Source organism: Lissotriton helveticus, chromosome 3_1, assembly GCF_964261635.1.
Source record: "Lissotriton helveticus chromosome 3_1, aLisHel1.1, whole genome shotgun sequence".
NCBI lineage: Eukaryota > Metazoa > Chordata > Amphibia > Caudata > Salamandridae > Lissotriton > Lissotriton helveticus.
Window position 1 is genome coordinate 793,252,312 of NC_136061.1, and position 11,667 is coordinate 793,263,978.

The 11,667-nt window shown below is 42.0% G+C and overlaps 1 long non-coding RNA gene across 1 annotated transcript; it reads right to left on the bottom strand.

Annotated features, from left to right (window-relative positions):
• Positions 1-7,052: 7,052 nt before the first annotated feature.
• On the bottom strand, positions 7,053-8,587 carry LOC144824747 (uncharacterized). Its single transcript, XR_013609094.1, has 2 exons — positions 8,283-8,587; positions 7,053-7,566 (listed from the first exon to the last, which is right to left on the bottom strand). It is a non-coding gene; the product is annotated as an uncharacterized LOC144824747 (long non-coding RNA).
• Positions 8,588-11,667: the final 3,080 nt, after the last annotated feature.

Genomic DNA, 11,667 nt, shown 5'->3' on the forward strand with positions numbered 1-11,667 from the left:
TACTATACCTTTTTGTAAACCTGCCAATACCCCTAACTTTGCACTTTTTTAAATGCCTCAGATCAGGCATGATTGAACTGGTATGGGTAGGTAAATAACCCAGGGCATCCTGGTACCTTCTCACACTTCCCTTGGCGCAAGCGGGGCAGGCAGCTCCCGATATTTTTTAACTCTATGCATACTGCGCCCAGGTGCAATATGTTCAGTTCTGGCACCATCCTACGCCATTACAACCCCATGTAGCCATAGAAATTGATAGAGTGGCCCCATTACCTTTGTCAACCGCCCTGTATCAGGAATACAAACATCCCAAACGAGAGATCAACACAACAGAAACACTATGGTAGATATGGAGGGGGATACGCAAACGAGCTAAGCTAGAAACACTTTATGTGCCAAACATAGCACTGGCGAACAACCCTGATCCCTCCCCTAATGGAAAACAACACATGGAAAAGAGCTCAACAGAAGGGGCTACATACATTTAATGACCTGTTCCATGCAACAACTAAGCACAACACCACAACCCTCACCGCTAGATACGCTTTTGTATTTCCAACTCAGAGCGGCGTGTCGCACATGGTTTGCCACATTTCCCGACATCCCACCTACATGATTAAATTAATAAAACAAATTTGGTAGCGCGCCCTGCATCAAAATTCATTTATTTCATTTAATTGTTTACTTACCTGCAATCATCCATATTCTGGTGTTTACCACCCCCCACACTGTCCCTCCCCCGCCCCACCTGTTTGCCCCACGGAACTCCCTCCACGGGCTGTGGCTGTTCAACTTCAATATTTGGCTCCACAGTTGTCCCTGATGACATCATACTGCATGGACTTGAGTTGTAGTGAGTGCTGCAGAGCAGTCCATAGCAGCCCTTAGCAACGCTGCAATGAATAATACAATGTGCTTTTTTTTTGTTGGCCCTTCATAGTTTTTCTAAATTAGCAGGCATTTTATTATCTTAAAAAATGGGTATCTAATATCAAAGTATTGTTTATTTTATCTTCTAATTTATTGTAATTCTTCTTACATATAACTTGCCTCATAGACAAGTCAAACCGTCCCTATACAAGTACATACATAACTAACTTTTGCCAGTTCTCATTATTTACTTTTTAATTTTTTAAATATAAGTCAACAGTCTGTGTTTAAATCTTCTAGTAAGTGCATCAACAACATATACAAACAAACTCTGAGTTTTTAGACAACATTGAGTTACATTTTGTAAATCTCTTCTTTAAAACTATCAACTGTAATACATGTGTCTTTTCTGCAACTCCTCCCCTTAACAACTCTTCATTTTCCCTAGAATCCTGCTCAGGACCAAAGAAATAAAACTGCACATGACCACAAACCTTTTATACATCGGCCACACTACCATGCAAAAGTGCTCTATTCATTTCTCCTAAACATAAAGCAGGATTTTTCACATAATACAGCCTCCTAACCAACTTTGCATTGTTGGGAGATGACCTATTTTTTGTTTTAAACTTTGTCTTGGAAAGATACATATGAATTATCTTAATATAACAATAGACTGCTGTCTAATTCTACAAACAGACTATAATTCTATGTGCATACAAGACCCTGATTACGCCTTCCTTGTACCTCTTCTGCAATAATGTCTTCTACGTTTCTAGCTACATCACCTCTTTTGCATTCAGACTACGATTCTTCATTCCATAACATTGTCCTCTTTAATCAACAGCATGAACTAATCTGTTATCCTGGAGATAGCTTTCTTTATTAAAGAAAATATCTGTAATAGAAGTATGTATCCATTCTCCACTAAAAACTGTACAAAAGGTACTTCTGTTTTTTTTCTCCCCATGCACAACACTATTTTGTCAAGAGTCTTCATTCTATTTGTAATCAAAATGAAAAGCTTCCTCTTCAAAGCAAAGACATTATCAACTACTCTCTCAACTCGTTCATTCTGTTTCATTGCATCTCTTCTTCTTCTACACTTTTTAAAATTTCTCACTAAATTCACAACCACTCTACTACAAAAAATCCTGGCTCTGATTTCCTTAAACTGCTTCTGTCTCCAGGTTATGGTGTGTCCATCTTTGTTACAATCTTTTTTCTTTCAGCACGTTTTCTGCATTTTGCCCCTTTTGTAACTCATTTTGGCAGAGATACTGTAGTTCATTCTTTTGCTTTTTTGTTTGAGCTTTTGTAGGTATTCAAACTCAGGCACCCAACCTCCGTTGGAAAATGACAACAAGTTGTGCACCAGTGCAGGGGAGAGCACAGGGATCCATCATATTGTTGTAAATATGAAGCATCCCTGGGCTTTGAAAGTAATGTAGCACAGTGCAGCCAAATAGCATGCTGCTCTGCTGCGCATTATCCAAGTGTAGAAGTATGTACAGTGTCTCAACACTGTAAATCCAAAAACACACCATAAGAGCTATTTGTGTGCCTCTCTACAACTGTGTCACTGTTGTATTTAGTATCTCAGCACTTTTCTACTTAAATGTATCAGATTTGAATTTGAGGACAGGCTGCATATAAAAATCTGCACATTAATCTATATCCATCCATATAGCTTACTAATTCTTCTGAGTACTTGCAAAGAGTGTGTGACAGGATGCATATATAATTACCCACATCATTCTAATAGACTATATATTCCTCCGAAAACTTTTAAATACGTGGGTTTGTGGTTAAATACATCAATACTCCCTGGATGATTGAAGGAGTGCATAGATAGTTTCTAAGTGATTCCCTAAGGATACAGGTACTGCCTAAATGATTCCCTGACTATGTCATAACTCCATGAGTTATTCCATATCTGCATTCTAACTGCCTGCGTGTTTGTATGAGTATACCACTAGTATTTGGATGAGCGCATGAGTAGTGTCTGAATGATTAGACAAGTGCATGCTAGCCCCCTTTTAGAGCCAGGACCATCTAATTTCTTCCCACTCGATTTACACTTTACATTAGATAAATTGATCTGCGCTATAAATGCCAGCGCTGCAGGTAAAGCCACAGGTCCGAATGGAGTCCCTGTCAATTTGTTTAAATCAAACCTTTCTTTATGGGGTCCATTATTAACTCTGGTCTTGACAGCAGGCTGTCATCACAGCTTTATTCCATCTTGGTCTGAATCGGCCCTGGTCCCAATCTTTAAAAAGGGTGATCGTAATACCCCAACGTGCTATCGACCAATTTCCTTATTAGACTCCTTCCTTAAAGTGATGGGCCGTATTCTATTAAATAGATTGCACTCATTGGCAGAAGATGCTGGGGTTATCTCAGAGATACAATATGGCTTCCGCCAGGGTTTAGGCCCAATAGAACAGGGCTTAAACCTAAATCTATTATTAGGTAAATACACCCGAGACAACCAGGGGAAGTTATTTATGGTAGTCGTGGATCTCAGCTCCGCGTCGTTTGATTGTGTTAGACATGACAAAGTCTGAACTATCCTCAAGGAAATGGGAGTGGAAATTCCACTTATAAACTTCATGAGGCCGATATATCATGGTGCCTGTGCAAGGGACTGTTATGAAACATGGGAGAGTGTACTGCTAAATTCCCTATAAGACAGGGGGTGAGACAAGGTTGTGTTCTTGCCCCCTTTCTTTTTAGCTTATAAAATAATGACCTTGGCCATGTTTTAATTAGTACATGCCAGGTTCTCCCACTTAATGATAAATTCCCAATCCCTGCAATAATGTACGCAGACGATGCTGTTTTAATGTTGCATACCCAATTAGGGCTACAAAGAGTAGTGACCAGCTTTGCCACATACATCCAAAATCTGGGTTTGCAAGTGAACACTTCAAAAACATTTATAATGAAATGTGGAATGAAAAGTGCTAAATGTTGCAACATTTTTATTAACAATACCACGGTTGGGTGCACTAATAGATTTCCATACATTGGTATTCATTTTGATTATAGAGGGACTTGGTCACACGCGGTCGTGGCTAGGAAAATGCTAGCTCTAGCCAATTTCGCTAGTAAATCGGGCAGAAGGCCAGTCGTGGAACTAATTCAAATTTACAAAGCTAAGTGTGTCACAACTGCTATCTATGGTGCGGGCATCTGGGGCTATGCTGATTCTCAACCTTTCCAATTAGATGAGAATGCCTTTGCCAGATATTTATTGTCAGTCCACCTACATTTCCCATGCAGAGCTCGGGATTCCCTACATGTCTGACCTAATTAAAATTCAACCAATTTTTTTATGGTATAAAATATGGGCAACAACACATACTGGTCTTAATCGGGATATTGTTTAAAGCTTAACAGGGGGTCAAGCATTCCCTGTCTAAATTACATCAAAAACTGTAGGTCAGATATCGGCCACCCTGAATATTTCACCAATCTGGATAGTATTATATTAATCCAGAGAAAAACACTGACAGCTGAGTGCCTAATGCATTTAGAGTCAATTAGCCTATCAGTATAAATTGTTAAGCACACAGTTTTGGAAAACCAGTTGTCAACGTCATGTTATGGCATTCAGCCATATCTTGTGTATGTAACAGGGGGCTATGACAGGATGCTGTTGACTCGTTTTCGGCTGGGGATTTTTCATATATACCTATTTGTTTTCCTGTCATGAATGACTGGTCTAGAACCCTGGGTATATGCCCATGTGATGACTAATCTCATCAGTCTACTATGCACTCTCTTTTATTTTGTAAATTTTATTCTGTTTCCAGAAAAAGATGGATCATTCCTATTCTAAAGATTCTGGGTTTGAGGCAGAGCCGCCCTACATTCTTAACACTACAACCTTTACAATATGAAATGTTTACCTGCAATTTAGCAACTTATTTGAAATGTTTGATCAAATCTGGAAAAACAATGTCGAATACAAACCTGGCTTTTAATGCAAGACTTTATCATCTTCTTTAACAGTGTAATATCAATGTGATTTTTGTTATTCATTATTAAATGTGAAATATTGTGCTTTTATGATTTAAATCCTAAATTGAATAAAGCTTATTTGAATTGAATTGAATTAACTATTGCTTCAATAATTCAATAATTTAATAGATACTGGGTGGATGATTAAATGAGTTTAACTCTAGTGCCTGCATGACTGCAAGAGATTTTACTTAGCATATAGGTGATTTATGAGTGCATGGATAGTTCATACATGATTGTTTAAGTCCATGCATATCACCTAGTCTACTGGATGAGTGTATGAATACTGTTTCAGTGATTGGATGCAGCCCATTTGTTTTTGGTTGAGTGAACAGGAAGTGCCTGGATATTTAGATAACTACATGGGTAGAGCCTGGATAATTGAATAAGTTAATCAGGAGTCCCTGGCTAATTAGATGAGGGATGACTTGTGTCTGATGACTGCATGAGTCAATTGCTAAAGTTTAAGAGTTTGGATAAAAGTAAGTGTACTGCTAGGGTTATTGTATTAGTGCAAAACTATTGCCTCAGTAATTAAATGACTGCGTAGGTACTGAATGAGTGGCAGGTTTACTATAATGGTACTCTTTACGTAATTAGATAAGTGCATGAGTAGTGCCTAAGTGTTTCATCAGTGCACTTGTGTGCCTCAGTATTTCAATATCTGCATGTTTGTAAGTGGGTGTATAGATAGCTGCCAATGTTATAATCATTGGATCGTTACAGCCTTGTTATTTGCATAATTAAATAATAAGCACCTAGGTGATTAGATGATCGTATGGGTAGCATCTACATAGTTCTATGACTATATAATTTCTGCCTGCCTGATTGCAAGAGTACATATGTAGTGTCTGGCTAATTTAATTACTCCATGAATAGTGAATCACTGGTTTGATGACTGTCTGAGTAGTGGCTGGGTTATTGCATGAGTGCCTGAATAGCTCCTGACTGACTATGAAAGTACCTTCATTGCTGTTAGATACAAAACAGTTCTCACTATGGGCCAGATGTAGGTAAATAATATTTACCGACCTCTTAAATACCGAGTCATACCGACTCGGTATTACCGAGGAGGAAAATGAGATGTAGGTAACAATGACGGTATAAAATACCGACTCGGAACCTGTCGGTACTCGGAAACGGTATTTACCGACTCGGAATATACCTACACGGTAAAATCCGAGACGGAAAAACCAAAACCGATCCACCGGTGCCATGGCCCATAGGAATGAATGGCAACTTCCGACCCGGAAAATACCGAGTCGGGAAAAACCGACCCGGTATTTACCGTGTCGGAACTATCCGCCGAAGAATTTGAAACTGACAAACATGTGTGCCTGTGAACCAATCAGGTACTTCAACCACACCCAAATTCCAAGCCACAGGGGAACTAACCAATCAGATCCAAGCACCACACCCCAGTACCTGGGACAGGCCACGCCCATGCAGGTGCAGAAACAAACAGTCAGGAGAGCAGGAGGACAGAGTGTGGAGCAGCCTTTCCTGACACAAACTACACAGCAAGATGGAGAGCCAGGAGGCACAGAGAGAAGCTGCTGAGCGCAAAAGGAAGCAGAAGTTCAGCCAGGAGGAACTGCAGGTGCTGATTTCGGAGGTTGTCAGACATTATGGGAAAATATTTGGAAAGCAAACTCTGCATGTTGCTGAATCAATCAAGCGCAGCACCTGGTTGGACATACAAGGCAAGGTAAATGCCATTGGTGTCACCCACCGTGACCTTGAAGACCTAAAAAAACGGTGGTATGACATCCGCATAATCACCAAAAAAAAGCTTGCTGCCCACCGCAAGGAAAGTGCTGCTACAGGAGGCGGAAGAAACAGAGCCCCCAGACTCACCGACATTGAGGAGATGGTCGCTACAACCCTTGAGAAGGAATGTATACACGGAATAGGAGACGCAGACAGCTCAGCAAGAGGAGCAAAGAAAGCAGGTAAGATGCAGGAACAATATCATTTACCCTTTTACCTATTCCCCTCACAGGATAAATCAGACTCCACAACAGGTTTAACTAATGTCCTGCAATGCATCCTGGGAAATGTAGTCATGTGTAGATACCTCAGAGCAGTCAGCGTGCATTGCAGCAAGGGGAGCAACAGACAAGTAGCATAGGCAAATGAGAGACAGGCAAATGTGCAATAGAAGTGTATTTAATCTCATGACACAGGTGAACAACATTACTGACACAATGTCCATGTCTGTCCACAGGAGAGTCAAAGCGCAGCACAGCTGAGGTCAGAGAGAAGAGGAGGGAAGGAGCCGGACCTAGCACTTCTCACGGAGGGCAGGACCAAGAGCAGGCTGCCCCGATACCTGAGGAGGCAACTGCTGAATATCCACGTTCCCCTCTCCTATTTGGTAGTCAGGACACAGGAGCGGCAGAACTATCACCCACCCCCACATCACCATCCCCAGTGCTGGGAAGAGTCAGGAGCCATGATGTGCCCCCTCGCAGAATACTGCAAACATCATCGGAGGAGGAGGAGGTGGAGGGTGACACACAGGACAGAGGCAACACCGAGCAGCAGCCCAGTCCCAGAGTCACGCGGGCCAGTGTCCGAGGGCGACGGCCACGGGAGGTAGAGGATGTGCGGCAAGTCCAAGGTGTCTTCTGCGGACTGGAGGCCACCATGGTGAAGGTGCAGCGCCTGCAGGCAAAAGCAATGATGGGGGTTCAGAGGCACGCACGCACAACTAACAATAAACTGGAAGCAGTAGGCAAGGGCATAGGGGACATGGCAGAAGGCATACAATCCATGGCGTCAGGAATTTCAGATATCACACAGTGCATGACTGTCCTGTGTGACAAATTGGACAGGGACCATTTGGAGAGACGCAAGGCCCGTGTGGATGTGCGCCAGCAAACCAAGGCCCTGAACAGGTTTGCAACTGCTACCACTCTGCTGTGCAGACGGTCAGTCACGATGCAGGATGCCATAGTGCAGTGCTGCACCAATTTAAGTGAAGGTATGGCCAGGATGACCACTGCCATGGAGCTAGTGCTCGCGCATCAGACTGGCACTGGAGACGACACTTGTGCTGCCGAAAGCGAGGGGTCCACCAGCAGGAGTGGTGCAAGCACTCCTGTGCATGACTTACGGAGGAGTGGCAGGCGTGGGGGAAGTTTGACAGGCCAGCGTGAGGACATAGGCTCACAGCCACAGCAGCCCCGCCCTGTGGCCCGTGGCCACAAACAATGACTTTGCACTCCACCCAAGGCTGTAGTCACGGTGGTGTGAACCGTGACAACACACTCATGGAGTGTTAGTATTAGTGAGCCCAATGTGAGCTAACAATGCTGTGGCGTAGTGATTATTAAACTACTTACACAAAGTTACATTCATGCCTGTGTCTCTTTACTCACTCAGAAATATTGTTGTGTAACCTCTGCCCGTCTCAGTCTCCCATCTGTAGCTGCTGCTGCCACTGTGGCTTGGGGCTCTGCCACCTCTGGGTCGTCATCAATGTCCTCATGAAATGTGAGCTCCACCTCAGTGCCTTGCTTGGTGGCGAGATTATGCAACATTGCACAGGTCGCTATTATTTTGCAGCAGATGATTGGGGTGTACTGCCGTGCACCTCCACTCTTATGGAGGCAGCGAAACCTGCTCTTTAGGAGTCCAAATGTGCGCTCAACTACGTTTCGTGTGGATCTGTGAGCCACGTTGTATCGCCTTTCACTCCTGGTGGATGGGTTGAGGTAGGGAGTGAGCACGAAGGACCGCAGGGCATATGCACTGTCGCCTAGGGGGAGAAAGATAGACATTAATTGCAAGTACTTGAGACGTAGATCTGATGTGAGTGTCAGGGTGTGTCAATGTGATTTACCTAGCAGGTATCCATTTCCAAATTCTCCGGCAAGTAGGCGTGTGTATATTCCACTGTTCTGGAATATGTATGAATCATGGGTACTTCCGGGGAACTTGGCTACGATGTCAGTGATGAGGTTACCTGCATTACATATGACCTGGACGTTGATGGAGTGCGTCGATTTGCGATTCCTGTATATGTGCTCTGTGGCTGCAGGTGGACAGAGTGGGACGTGGGTGCCATCGATGCAGCCGATCACGTGAGGGAAGTGTGCCAGTTGATAAAAGTCAGTCTTGGTTTTGGCTAAATCTGCCGGTGTAACAGGGAATTTAATATAATGCCCCATCCTCTGCATCATGGCGTCAAGAAACCTCCTGAAGAAGCGGGACAGGCAGCCCTGGGACACGCCACCCACTACAGCTATCACACTCTGGTAGCTCCCTGAGGCCAGCAGGTGTAAGCTACATAGCACCTGGACATGAGGTGGGATGGCATGGGCCCTGGGTGTTGGGTGGTCCAGGAGAGGGTGTAGGTCCCTGATCAATTGCTTGATGGTGTCTGGGTGTAGCCTGTACCTCTGCAGTATTTCAGGCTCTGTCAGTTGGAACAGTGTTATCCTCTGCCTGTACACTTGTTCCTCCCTTAGCCATTCTCTCTGTCCTGCTGCCTGTAGTCTCTGCCGTCTTGCTATGATGTAGAAAGCCGCCATCATGGGTCCTGAGGTGCATTTTGGGACTTTTTTTATAGCCCTCCCTTGGTTACCACCTGCTTTCAATGCATGGTAAATACCGACTTAAAAATACCGTTTTTCGGCAGAATCGGTATTTTTGGGCTTACCTACATCTCCAAGGCTTATTTTACCGTTTCTGATTTACCGAGTCGGAAAATACGAACTCGGTATTTATGTATACGGTAGATTCCGACACGGTAATTTTACCGGGTCATTCTTACCGAGTCGGTATGTTTCCGACTCGGATTTTAAGAACATCGGTATTTTCCGGCCTCCTACATCTCATTTCCTCGGTAACGGCCGATTTTACCGGTTTTCGGCCGTTACCACCCGGTAAAAGCCTACCTACATCTGGCCCTATATCTCTGACTTATTCTGAGCTATTTGTGAGTGAAATCTAGGTATCACACTTGGTATATAATTGCTTACATGGCTCTTTAGAAACATGCATTGCTTTCTTACTGAGCATGCACATGCATCAGTAGGTTTCTAAAACGGAAAACAACATTTTGAAATTTTTCAAAACACAAAAACCTTTGTGAATGGCATACTTTTTATAATTTCTCACATACTTCTTCTGCTTCTAAAACATATATTCAGCAAATCTCAAACAAAAGCTACACTCAAAATGATGCTAGCACAAGAACTCTCGAGGAATTCTGCACGATTAATCCTTCCCAATTTTAAACAACCCATGTTTAAAGTGAAAGCACTACCCAAACCATATACATGAAATTGTCATCAGCCTTATTCAACATAGATCACCATGTAAACATATATATGATTTTTTAATAGATGTACACCTTCAAGCCATCTTTCCAAAAAATATAAACCTTTCTGCATCTTTAAGTAAACTCAAACGTTCCACCCTATATATAGATATGTGTAAGCACAAAAACCATATCTCACCATCTAAGCACATGAAAAATTGTCATATAAGTTAAGAACCACATTGAGAAAAACTTTGCAATACATTCCTAACAAGCATTAGTTCTTTCTAATTCACATACTGGCTGACAACATGTTCTCATCTTTTATGTTTCACTACACTATTCCTGTTTAATAATATTACTAAAGGTACCGCAACACCCAGAATACAAATAAAAGATGTATCTATTCTGCACATGAAATTTAGACATCTAAAACATTCTTAGTTCCTCATTGCAACTATCCACAAGACTATACCATTATTTTTCAATAAAATACACAATGTAATAAAGAGGCACTAATTCATTTTTCTGTTACTTCCCAAAACATTCACCAGTAACCTCTTAAACACATACCCTCTAATAGATACAGTTTATCACATACATTGTTTCACATCACTATGATACTCACACTCCCATCTTCATTTCTAATGTTTTTAAAGGATTAAAAGGTTTTGTACTTACCAGTAAATTGATTTCATAGATTATATTGTTGTGTAGCTCTCTGTGGACACTTTTGACACTGTTAGGATTTTCGGAAACTAAGTACAAGAATGGTACACCACTCTTATACAAAGCAACTCTAAAATGGCAACCTCTTCAACTTTCCACTCTATCATCTTGAGAAAGGCAGCAAATGAAATCATGTCTTTCATTGTAGACTACTGCATCTCCACTTGTGAATGGTTAGTATCTGTTAACCCTTTCAAAACGAGGTTCCTGTCGGCCAGTTTTAGTTTATTACATATTCCTGAGTTGGAAATTACAACTTGCTATTACTTAAATTGTGTCATCACTCCTCCACCTTTAAAAATATTTCTGTCTCTTTAACATCCTTCCGCCCAATACACTCTTAGCTCAGTGTACCGAGCAACCCAGTAGAACCAGTAGGTCACAAGTTCACAGCACATTCTAGAAGGAAATTACTGCTTCCAAATAAGATACAGCAGGTGTGTGTTACTCCACAGATTCAAAAGCATATGCATGTCTGTATTACATTTCTTTTTTGAAACAATAGCCAATATAAAGACTTCTTGCTAAGGCAAACAACATACTACCTAATTAATTGTATTCATTTTCAAGCTGACAGCATCCAATTAAACATATCTTTTTTTTTAAACACTTCCATTTTAACAGTTTTTCCTCTGGAAACTACCTCATTCAGCTCCAGTCGGCTCCTGACTTTTATTGCTCCTTCACTTCAAAATGCTTAGAGTATGGATTGTGGGCCACAGCTATATCTATTGGGCTAAAGAGACTGCAAAAAAAGAGAGTTATTGACA